The 12,351-nt window shown below is 33.5% G+C and overlaps 1 pseudogene; it reads right to left on the reverse strand.

Moving 5' to 3' along the window:
• Positions 1-11,472: 11,472 nt before the first annotated feature.
• Positions 11,473-11,779, reverse strand: LOC114489316 (annotated as a pseudogene).
• Positions 11,780-12,351: the final 572 nt, after the last annotated feature.

Here is a 12,351-nt window from a genome sequence, read left to right on the forward strand (position 1 = left end):
ACATCTAAATTTAGAGCATCTAAAGCACAGGTTTAATGGAATGTCATTCTCATTGATCTTTATCAACCTTTATTACTTTGCCCCATATACATTTTATATCTCTCATTCCTCGTTTTCCCCCACATCTCATTACTTTACTCTTTTTATCTGACTCAAATTGAACCTTTGTATCATTTGCTATATTGGTTAGAATTGTGTTCAGTTATAGGAAATGACATTGGCTTCACCAAATAAGAGATTACTTTTGAAATCTGGAGATAAGCTGTGGTGGGTGTGTGAAATAGTGCCATGCCGATGATGTCAGAAAGGTCCCAGACAGCTGCAATTTTCCCTCCACATCATCTATAGCATGTAACTTTTACCTTCATGCTCCCTAGATGCTGTTGTATCTGCACGCTATCCACATACCAGGGAAGAAAAAGGAGGAAGGAGGGAGAAAAAGTCCAAAAGAATATATGGACTTTTAAGCTGACTCTAGAACCTTTTAAAAATATTTACACCTGTTTATGTCAAATTGGCGGAAATAGGTAACATTTAACATGGCCCCCATACATGGGACTGAGACAAAGTTGAGATTCTCCTTAGGAAAGATGAATAGTTTGGAGTAGACAACTAATGTGTACTGCAGTGAATCTCCTGAGTTAATACTGTTTTTCACCTCCAGTTTTAACTGTAATTATACAGTTAGATCACAATTTTTTAATCCAATTGATTTATTTATTATACAGCCCCTTTCTCAAAAATCATTACAAATATCTGATACTAATTCATTATATTATATAACAGTGATTTTCAAAGTTTAGTGTGTATTGGCAGTACCTAGAAGGCTAGTTAAAACACAGATTGCTGGGCTCCACTTTCAGAGTTTCTGATCCAGGAAGTCTGGGATGGGGCCTAAAAATTTGCATAACTAACAATTTCTAAGGGATGCCTATGCAGCTGGTGCAAAGGTGACCCTTTAAAGAAAATTATTGGCAATTTTGAAGGGATATTTTAGAGAGGTCAGTTAGATTCTCAAATCCAGTCTTTGGTGGGTCATGCTTTCTCCATCTTTACAGGTTAGGGCATGTTTTTACCTTTTGAATGGGGGAGAGTCGAAAGTGATTTTTTATTTTATGTGTTATTTTAATAACACAAACAATAAATGATTATACTGGAGCCCATAGGGTTCTCTATGTACACCATCATGTCATCTGTGAATAACAGTTTTACTTTTTCTTTTCTAACATGGATGACTTTTATTTCTTCTTGTCTGATCACTGTGGCTGAGACTTCTAGTACATGTTGAATAAGAGTGGTGGAAGCAGATACCGTGTCTTGTTCCTGATCTTAAGGGAAACGCTTTTAGCTTTTGCCCATTGAGTATGATGTTGGCAGTAGGTTTCCATATATGACCTTTATTATGCTCATATATGAGGTATGCTCCCTCTATTTCCACTTTGCTGAATGTTTTCATCATAAATGGTGTTGGATTTTATCAAATGCTTTTTCTGCATCTATTGATATAATCATGTGATTTTTGTCTTTCATTTCTTTCTGTGATGTATCACATTTATTGATTTACAAATATTGTACCATCCTTGCATCCCTGGAGTAAATCCCAGTTGACTATGGTATATGCTCTTTTTAATGTGTTGCTGGATCCAGTTTGCTAATTTTTTTTGAGACTTTTAGTATCTGTGCCCATCAGAGATATTGGCCTGTAATTTTCTTTATTTATTGTATCTTTACCTGGAGTAGATTAAATATAAATAAATAAATAAATAAATAAATGAATAAATAAATAATTTTACTCTTCTTGTAAATATTTTGAATGGCAGAGACAAAGAGCCCATGCTGGATACTGACCCCAGGCCCAGGCTGTTGGTACCTTCCAGAGGGGTGACTACTGTTAGTAATTTGATGTGTATTTTCCATATCTTTTATGTTCAATTCAACTATATTGTAAGTGATTATATATGTATATATTTATTACATACATATATACTTAAAATTTATTTATATATTTATTACATACATGTATGTACTTATAATTTATTACTATATGCATTTTTCATGGTATTGCTTTTGTCTGCTTAACAATGTCTTAGATATTTACATAAAATATGATTTTTAAAAATTAGAAATGCAGATTCTGTAAAATAACAACATTCATCTATCTATTGAGTGTGGGCTATATTAATACTGAAAGTACAGGTGACATAAATTATAATGTAAAAATACCCAGATCATTTCAGTTCATGTTGAAAACTTCTAAATAAATTTTGTGTTTTAATCCAGGTCTCTTTAGATAAGTCTTTTCTTTATTACACTGGGAAAGGAGGAATTTATCAGTTTTTCCTAAGTTCATAACTATATATTAACTTGGAAATATAGCTTAAATAAATGCTTTAAAATAATATTAATTTCATTTTTCCATTTATAAACGTGACACATGTTCACTGTAGCAAATTAGAAACATAATACCACATGATATTTATATGTGGAATGTGAAAAACAACTAAAAAAAGAATAGAAATCAATTTATAAATACAGAGAACAGACTAATGGATGCCAGAAGGAAGTGTGTTGGGGATCAGGGTGAAAAAATGGAATGGGATTAAGTACTAATTAGTAGTTACAAAATAGTTATGGAGATGTAAGGTAAAGCATAGGGAATATAGTCAACAATATTGTAATAACTGTGTATGGTGCCAGGTGGGTACTTGAATTATTAGAGGAAGAATCTGTAACCTATATGAACATCTATCCACAGTGCTATATACTTGAAAGTAATGCAAAATACTGTTGAATGCAAGCTGTAATTAAAAATAATATAATAATAATAAAAATATAAAAATGTAGTGAAGATAACAGGTATTCAAACACTAAAAATAGCCATTATCAATGTTTTATTTCGTCATAAGATTTGTCTGACTTTGTAACATCTACATAGATGAAAATATGTACATGTTACAAATGTAGATGAATATAATTTTTGAATCATACTCTTATACATCTTACTTTTTTCATTATTATATAATGTCATTTAATAATTTTAGAACCATGACTTTTTAGTATTTCTAAAATATTCTATCACAATGGCTCTTAGTTTCCCTCTTTTCTCCTTGATGTTTACCTTGTGTTAATTTCTCATCTCTATTTATTGTCATAAATATTTTATCTAGTTAAATTTATCAATATTTTCATTGTGAATTTTCTTAAAGCTTCCCTGGCAAGTTTTTAAATATGCATTAAGGTATTGTTACCTATACGGGCTGTATGCTATACAGCAGATCTCTAGGAAATACTCATCTTGCATAACTGAAACTTTGTACCTGTTGACAAAATTTACACTTTTCTAATTTCCTCTCCCCATAACTCTTGGCAACCACCATTTTACTTTCTGCTTCCATGAGGGTTACTATTTTAAATTCCTCATATAATTGGTGTCACATATTATTTGTTCCATGCTTGGCTTATCTTATTTTGCATAATGTTCTCCAGGTTCATCATACAGCATGATGAAGTTGGATTTATCCTTGGGATACAAAGATGTTTCAACTTATGCAAATCCATCAGTGTGATATAGTACATTAACAGAATGAAAGATAAAAATTACATGATCAATGGAGGCAGGAAAAGCATTTGACAAAAATTCAATTTCTTTTATGATTAAAAAGCTCTCAGTAAATGATATAGAAGGAGCTCACCTGAACACAATACACAATAAAGGCCATATATGAAAACCCTTCAAATACCATCATACTCAGTGATGAAAAAACTAAAGTCTCACCCTGGCTGGCGTAGCTCAGTGGACTGAGTGTGGGCTGTGAACCAGGTATCGCAGGTTCAATTCCCAGTCAGGGCACATGCATAGGTTGCAGGCCATGGCCCCCAGCAACCGCATGTTCATGTTTCTCTCTCTCTCTCTTTCTCCTTCCCTTCCCTCTCTAAAAATAACATAAATAAAATAAAAAAAACACACTAAAGTCTTCTCACTAAGACCTGGACCAAGGCAAACCTATCCCTCCCACCACTTCTATTCAACATGGTACTGGAAGTCCTATCCAGAGAAGTTAGGCAAGAAAAGGAAATAAAAGGTATCTGATTTAGAAAGAAAGAATTAAAATTGTATTATCAATTCTGATTTTGCTCTTTGCTTAATAAGTCTAACATCTCAAAATATAGAAGAATGTAGCCTTGGCTGGCATAGCTCAGTGGATTGAGCGCAGGCTGTGAACCAAAGCATCGCAGGTTTGATTCCCACTCAGGGCACATGGCTGGGTTGCAGGCCACAGCCCCCAGCAACCGCACATTGATGTTTCTCTCTCTCTTTCTCCTTCCCTTCCCTCTCTAAAACTAAATAAATAAAATCTTTAAAAAAATCACTACAATGTTATAAAAAAGTTTAAAAAAATAGAATATATATCTATATATATTCTTCTATATTTTATATTTAAGCTTTATTTTTTCTTTCTATAAACTCTAACATGCCTGGAACTAATTTTAATATATGGGTAACTTTAATGGAAAGTACAATATTAGAGTCTAATTTTTTTCCAAATTTTAATTAATTATCTCAGTAATCATGTATACTATTTTATTCATTGCTAATTTATAATGCAACATTATATATACTAGGTTAAATAGTGAAAATTTTGCAGATTTCAATCTGAATATCTCTATTTTATTAAATTACCACATTATTTAGATAATCAATGCTTTGTTATATATTTTTTGTTTCACAGATCTTTATCTTTATTCTTCCAGAAAAGCTGAAGAAGCATGTTACCAAATTCCAAAGAAAATGCTATTTGTAATTTCATATATCTGCTTTAAAATTTATTACTTCTATACATTTAATTGAAATTCTCTATTTTTATTTATATATTTCACATTATTATTTATATTTTTCACATATCTGTTCAATGTATCCTTTTTATTAAATACTTAATGTTCTTGGGTAAACCATGATTTGAGGAGGGGGCCTTATTTTGTTTTCTCAGTAATTACAGACTTTGCCTTCCTGGGCCATATCTGAAGTAGGCATTAAAAAATAAGCCTCATAGGTCGTAGGGTACCAGGGTTATTTTAAGATTCAGTAAGATATGATCTCTTTTAGTCCAGGTTGATGGGATTTTTGGCAGTACAAAAACTTGTAAGAACTTAGCCAATTATGTATTTGATTATGGCTAGCTTCATGTGACAGGAATGACATCTACAGTTGTTACATTGCATTGATTTTATCTCCCATGCCTGCTGCCCCCCTTCTTTTTCTCTGTCTTTCTTTGTCTCTCTCTCTCTCCTCATGATCTTGGACTATCAGCTATAAGAGAAGAACCATATAGTAGGTCTACTTTTTCTGAAACACTTTGTCAAATTGAAAAATTTTCTGCAAAACTACTCCGCAGTTGAACCCTTAATCTGTGATCTGTCGAAAGCACCTAAAATTTTTAATAACCAACAGCAATGCTTCCTTTATTTAATGCTTGTTGATGGGTCAAGTTGATTTAATTGACATTTGTCAAGTAAGTTCTCAAGTTTTAACAATGGGATTGAGAAGTTATTGCTTCTTCCTGACTCTTCTTTCATTTTTTCTTGAAAATCAAATGATTTGTTCTGTGATCAACTCTTGATAATAATTGCCATAAATAGCTAACAACCTAACAACACATTCTATTAATTAAGTTTGTCAGAATTTTTCCTAAATTTAAAAGTTTGCTTGATACATGATCTGTCTTCCAAATTAGTGTTGGCAAGCCTTTACCAAGTGTTTTGCCACTGCATATCATGTGTTGATGTATTGCCATCTTTTTATCTTCTAATAAGCAATTTCCTTGTGAAGTCCATTGCCTGGTTCCTAAAGCCACTGGGAAAAACTTGAACTCCTAGGAGGTTAAGTAGATGTACCAGGAAAGACAGCTACAAAGTGGTGAAGCTGACATTTGGTACCAGATAGCTTAATTTTAGAGCCCACCTTTAACCACTGTACTATATTAAAGTTTTATATATACAAGTTATATATATATTACTTTATATATATATAACTTTAATATAGTAATATATATATCTATAATATATTATATAAATAATATTTATTTATAAGTAATATATATATTTATTGTTCAGGTACAGTTGTCTCCATTTTTATCCTCCCCATACCCCCCATTCCACTCATCCCCACCTCACACCCTTGAACGTACCCCATTTGGCTTTGTCTATGTGTCCTTTATACATGTTCCTTAATGGCCCTTCCTCTATTATCCCCTATTATCCCTCTCCCTCCTCCTCTCTTGTCACTGTTAGTTTGTTTTTTAATTCAATGGTTTTATTTTGCTTGGTTGTTTGTTTTGTCAATTAGGTTCCACTTATAGGTGAGAATGTATGGTATTTGTATTTCACCACCTGGCTTATTTCACTATGCACTCCAATGTTCACATCTGCACAATTTACAATAGCCAAGTGCTGGAAGCAACCTAAATGGCCATCAGTAAATGAGTGGATCAAAAAACTGTGGTACATTTACATAATGGAATATATTAAAGTATATTATACATGAACAAGAAAATAAAATATAATTTATTCTGTTTTATTCATTTATTTTAGTTGTATTCTTTATGACCTTGTATCATCTCAGTTGTTCATTATAGATAATTATAAGTAAAAACACAACTGATGACAAAGTAAGAATATCTGTTCTCTCTGCTCATTATCAAGTAATAATCTGTACTTTGTACCCTACATACTGAAAACACATAGACACAGAGGACTCTATTTTATTTTTAAATATAAACTTTATTTTTTAGAGTAGTTTCAGATTTACAGAAAAGTTACAAAGACAGTACAGATAGTTCCTATATAACCTGCATCCACTTTCCCCTATTATTAATTTATTTTATTACTATGTTATATTTGCTAAAATTAATGAACCAATATCAATGCAGTATTAGTAAAATCCATACTTTACACTGATTATTTTAGTTTTTACCTAATGTTCTTTTTTTTTTGTAAAAAGGAAAGGAACTATTTAATTAAAAGTTATAAAGGTTTAGAAAAATGACAGAACTCTACTGTTAAATCTCTCTCCTTTTAGAAACAAAGATACACTCACAAACACACAGTTCTGCCTTCCCCACTTTGCCCAGCCAGGCCAGTCTCAGAACATGCCAGTCAGAAGTACTGCCCTCCAGAAGAAAAAAAAGCAGAAGTCTGCAACTCACTTCTCCAGGTTCCTCCCAGTGATTCATTCTCAGCTAGTCATGTCTTCTGAGGTTCCCAGCACCATCAGCTATGTCGCCTCTATCTCCAGTCCTTAAACCAAAACCACGTGGCACCTACTCATGGCCCACCGGCGAGAGTCCTTTTACCCCTTTCTTTCCCACATGGTCTCACATTGTCCCTCAGACTTTACCTAATGTTATTTTTTAGTTCCAGGATTTTATTCAGCATACCACATTACATTTAGTTATCATGCTTACTTCCACTCTTCTTGGCTGTGACAATTTCTTAGACTTGACTTGTTTTCAATGGTCTTGACAATTTTTAAGAATATTAGTTGAGTATTTTTAGGATGTGCCTCTATTTGGTTTTGTTTGGTATTTTTGTCATGATTGTACTGGGGTTATGTTTTTTTGGAAGAAAAACTACAGAGTTAGAGGATCATTTTTATCATAGCTTATCATAGTTATATATTATCTCTATGAATTATTGATGTTGATCTTGATCACCTGACTAAGGTAGTGTTATCAGATTTATCCACTGTGAAGTTATTCTGCTCACTTCCATTTCCAATAGAGGGACATCCTACAAATATCTGACCAAATATCCTCAAAACTGTCAAGATCGTTAAAAACAAGCAAAGTCTGAGAAAATGCTATAGTCAAGAAAAATCAAAAAAGACAACAACTAAATGTAAAATGAATGGAAGCCAATGCACAACCACACTTAAGGAGTGGAGAAGTACAGTGTTATGCTCTACCTTCCTGAGGGTAAAGTATTTATGTATAAGACACTATCCAAACACTCATACATTTCTATAAAAACAGTGGTCGTTTCCTTATACTACCAATATTTTTTAAACTATGCAAGGTTACTTGCTTTTCAAAATGAATTTAACTTCTCATCAGTGAGAGAACTTGAGTCATCATGACCTTTACAAAATGAAAATAACATAATATGAGGCTCACATAGAGGAAAAGAAATGATGAATGAAGATGTATGTATGCATGACTTAGATTTCTATATGTGTTTGGGAGCATGTCTATGTGTACTTATAACATTTCAAGATAAATCTTTTCTGTACATTTAAATATTATGAGACTAAAATATGGCGAGATGAAAGTTACTAAAATATCAAAATTAGAAAAGGTGCTAAATATTACTCAGAATGCATCCTTCCTTTGCATACATTTTGTTTTGCTAGATTGGTAACAAGAAATCTACTGTTTTTGTTTGTGTGTGGTGCTTGTACCATCATTACAATGGCATTAAAGAAAAGTTCTTGAAATTTTTATTGAAATGTAACATGCATATAGAAAAACATAACTCGACTATATAGCTCATTAATATTTTGCATGGTGGATACAAACTAGGGGAAAGTAGGTTTATAGTTGGAGTATGCAAAACAGTTTATTCTTGTATTATGTATTAATTGTATTATTTTCCATTGAACAACTGTAAACCTACTTTAGCCCCACCCTGTATTCACTTTCTAAAATATTAATGAGCTATATACTTTATGAGTTGTGTTTCGATCAAGAAATATTACATTACTAGCACAACAGAAACAGCCAAGGCCCTCCTTAGTTAATATTCTCAAAAATATACATTAGACATCTGGCCAAGATGGAGGCATAGGTAGATATACTTTGCCTCTTTGCACAACCAAAAGAAGGACAACAACAAATTTTAAAACAAAAAATAACCAGAACTTCCAGAAAATCGACCTGCATGGAAATCTGACAACCAAGGAATTAGAGAGTAAATATTCATCCAGACCAATAGGAGGGATGGAGAAGTACAGCTGGGGGACTGGGGTGGGCGAAGCAATGGCTGGTGAACCAGGCAGTCCCACATTTGTGTGAGGATAAACTAGGAGTAACAACTGGAGATTGAGACAGTCCACACAATCCAGGGATCCAGTGTGGGGAAATAAAACCTCAAAATCTCTAGTTGTAAAAACCTGCTGCAGCAGCAGGAGAAACTCCCAGCCTCAAAAGACAGTTTGTTGGAGAGACCCACAGGGTCCCAGAATGCACACAAACCCATCCACTGGGAATCATCACCAGAAGGGTCCACTTTGCTTGTGAGTAGTGGGAGAAGTGATTGAAAGTTGGCTGAGAACCAAGTAAGTGTCATTGTTCCTTCTCTGACTCTTCCCCCACATACAACGCCACAACAAAGCAATGTGGTTTGCTCTGTGCTGGGATCTGTGTAACAGGAGGGCTGAGAAAAAAAATATGGGCAAAATGAAAGAACAGATCAAAACTCCCAAAACAGAACTAAGTGATGAGGAGAACTATCAGATGTAGAATTCAAAACACTGGTAATCAGGATGCTCACAGAAATGGTTGAGTATGGTTGCAAAATAGAGGAAGAAGTGAAGTCTATGCAAAGTGAAATGAAAGAAAATGTATAGGGAGCCAACAGTGATGGGAAAAAAATGGGACACAAATCAATGATTTGGACCAGAAGGAAGAAATAAATATCCAACCAGAACAGAATGAACAAACAAGTATTAAAAAAATGAGGAGAGGCTTAGGAACCTCCAGGACATCTTTAAACATCCCAATGTCTGATTCACAGTGGTGCCAGAAGGAGAAGAGGAAGGTAAGAAATTGAAAACTTATTTGAAAAAATAATAAAGGAGAATCTCCCTAATAGAGTAAAGGAAACAGACTTCCAAGAAGTCCAGGAAGCTCAGAGAGTCCCAAAGAAGTTAGACCCAAGGAAGCACACACCAATGCACATCATAGTTATATTACCCAAGAGTAAAGATAAGGAGAGAATCTTAAAAGAAGCATGAGAAAAGGAGAGAGTTACCTAAAAAGGAATGCCCATAAGACTGTCAGCTGATTTCTCAAAATAGAAATCTTGCAGGCAAGAAGGGGCTGGAAAGAAGTATTTGAAGTCACAAAAGGCAAGGACCTACATCCAAGATTAGCCTGTCCAGCAAAGCTTTCATTTAGAACAGAAGGACAGATAAAGTGCTTCCCAGATAAGGTCAAATTAAAGGAGTTCACCATCACCCAGCCCTTATTATATGAAATATTAAAGGGACTTATCTAAGAAAAAGAAGAAAAAAATATGGACAGTAAAATGACAACAAACCATCAATAACTGAATATGTAGAAAAAGAAAAACAAAAATAAACTAAGCAAACAACTAGAACAGGAACAACAACAGAAATGGAGATGAAATGGAGTGTTATCAGTGGGGAAGGAGAGTGGAGAGAATGAGGGAATAAGAAGCATAAATGATAGGTACAATATAGACAGAGGGAGATCAAGAATAGTATGGGAAAATGGAGAAACCAATGAACTATATGTATGACCCATGGGCATGAACTAAGGTGGGGGAATGCTGGTGGAAGGGGTAATACAGGGAAGATGGGAATAAAGGGGAGAGAAATATGGGACAACTGTTATAGCATAATCAATAAAATATATTTAAAAAATAAAAATGTGTAGAGGACAAAAAATAAACATTAACTTGACTTCTAACACTATAGATTCTGTTTTTTTTAATGTGTACTTTAATAAGATACTGTGTTCATGGACTGGAAGAATTGATGTCATTAAAATGTCTATACTATCCAAAGCAATCTAAAAGCAATCTATAAATGAGTGAATCAAAAAAACCTCTGGTACATTTATGTAATGGAATACTACACAGCAGAAAGAAAGAAAGAAGGAACTCCTACCCTTTAAGACAGCATGGATGGAACTTGAGAGTATTATGCTAAGAGAAATAATCCAGGAAGTGAAAGATAAATACCATATGATTTCACCTACAAGTGGAACCTAGTCAACAAAACAAACAAATGAGCAAACATAGAACCAGAGACATGGAAATAAAGAACAAACTGACAGTGACCAGAAGGAAGGAAGGAGGGGGATAATGAGGGAAAAAAGAGAAGGGTCAAGTCAAGAAAGAAAATAGAGGGCCCATTGGCATGGACAATGCGGTGGGGATTGACTGTGGGGCAGGGGCAGGGTCAGGGCAAGGGAGAGCAACAGAAAAAAATGCAGGACAACTGTAACTGAACAACAATTTTAAAAAAGTGTGTGAACAGGTAAGTTTGTAGAGAAGCTTACCAAGAGACGTAAGTTAGGAGACACAAGTGTCCATCTAAATTTTCTATATTTATTTATTTACAGAACATTTATTAAAATTATTTAATGTGCAATTTTTCAGTTGTCATTTTGGAAGTCCATTATTATAAAGATTGTTCTTTTGTCTGATAACAAACAACACCCACACTGTCAGTTCTTATTCTGGACCTTCATATTGGATAAATTTGATTTCTTCTTGAGACACCAGTTTCCCTCTGTATTTCTGAAGTAATGTTTTCACTACTCCTGCAGTGTTTGGAGAACCCTGAAGCATCAGCCAATCTGGTGATTTGCTTCCCTTAGGCTGCTTTGAAATGAAGAAGTGTGAGATGGTAGTCTTGCTGATCTCAAAACTTCTGACACATTGATTTTAGAATTGCCTCTTCTGTCAGGGAGCCTTATTAATGGAGTATGTGGATTGACTATTTGACCCTGCTAGAAGATGCCATCTTCTTGACCATCATGACCCCCAACACCAAAAATTGTTTTTTGCAATTCATATAAATTAAATCATATTGTGTATATTTTATGTCTGATCACTCTTGCTTAATATTTATCAGTTTCAATTATTTTTTTTGTATGTATTTTTTAGTTCCTTTATTATAATTCCTGAATAATATTTTATTTGGAACATACCACAATTACTTTATTCATTATATTTTTGGAATTTGGATAGATGCCAGTATTGGGACATTATTATTAGTGCCACAATAAACATTCTTGTACATATCTTCAGGCAAGCAAATGTATGTATTTCTGTTGCATATATACCAAGGAGCTGAATTGTTGGATCAATTTGCAGTAATGTTAGCAGTGTATGACAATAATTTCTGACTGCTCCACATTCCCACTAACAATTCATTTTAGTCATTTTCAATTACTCCATTGTTGTTATATAGAGAGGTATATTAGGATTTTTATTCTGTATTTTCTCACGAAATAACAATTGAATAAATTGTTTTATAAGCTTACTTAGATATTTTATTATTTTTATAAAATCTATTATGTCTTTGCTCAATTTTCTTAAAAGGAACTG

Source organism: Phyllostomus discolor, chromosome 2 (assembly GCF_004126475.2).
Source record: "Phyllostomus discolor isolate MPI-MPIP mPhyDis1 chromosome 2, mPhyDis1.pri.v3, whole genome shotgun sequence".
Taxonomy (NCBI): Eukaryota; Metazoa; Chordata; class Mammalia; order Chiroptera; family Phyllostomidae; genus Phyllostomus; species Phyllostomus discolor.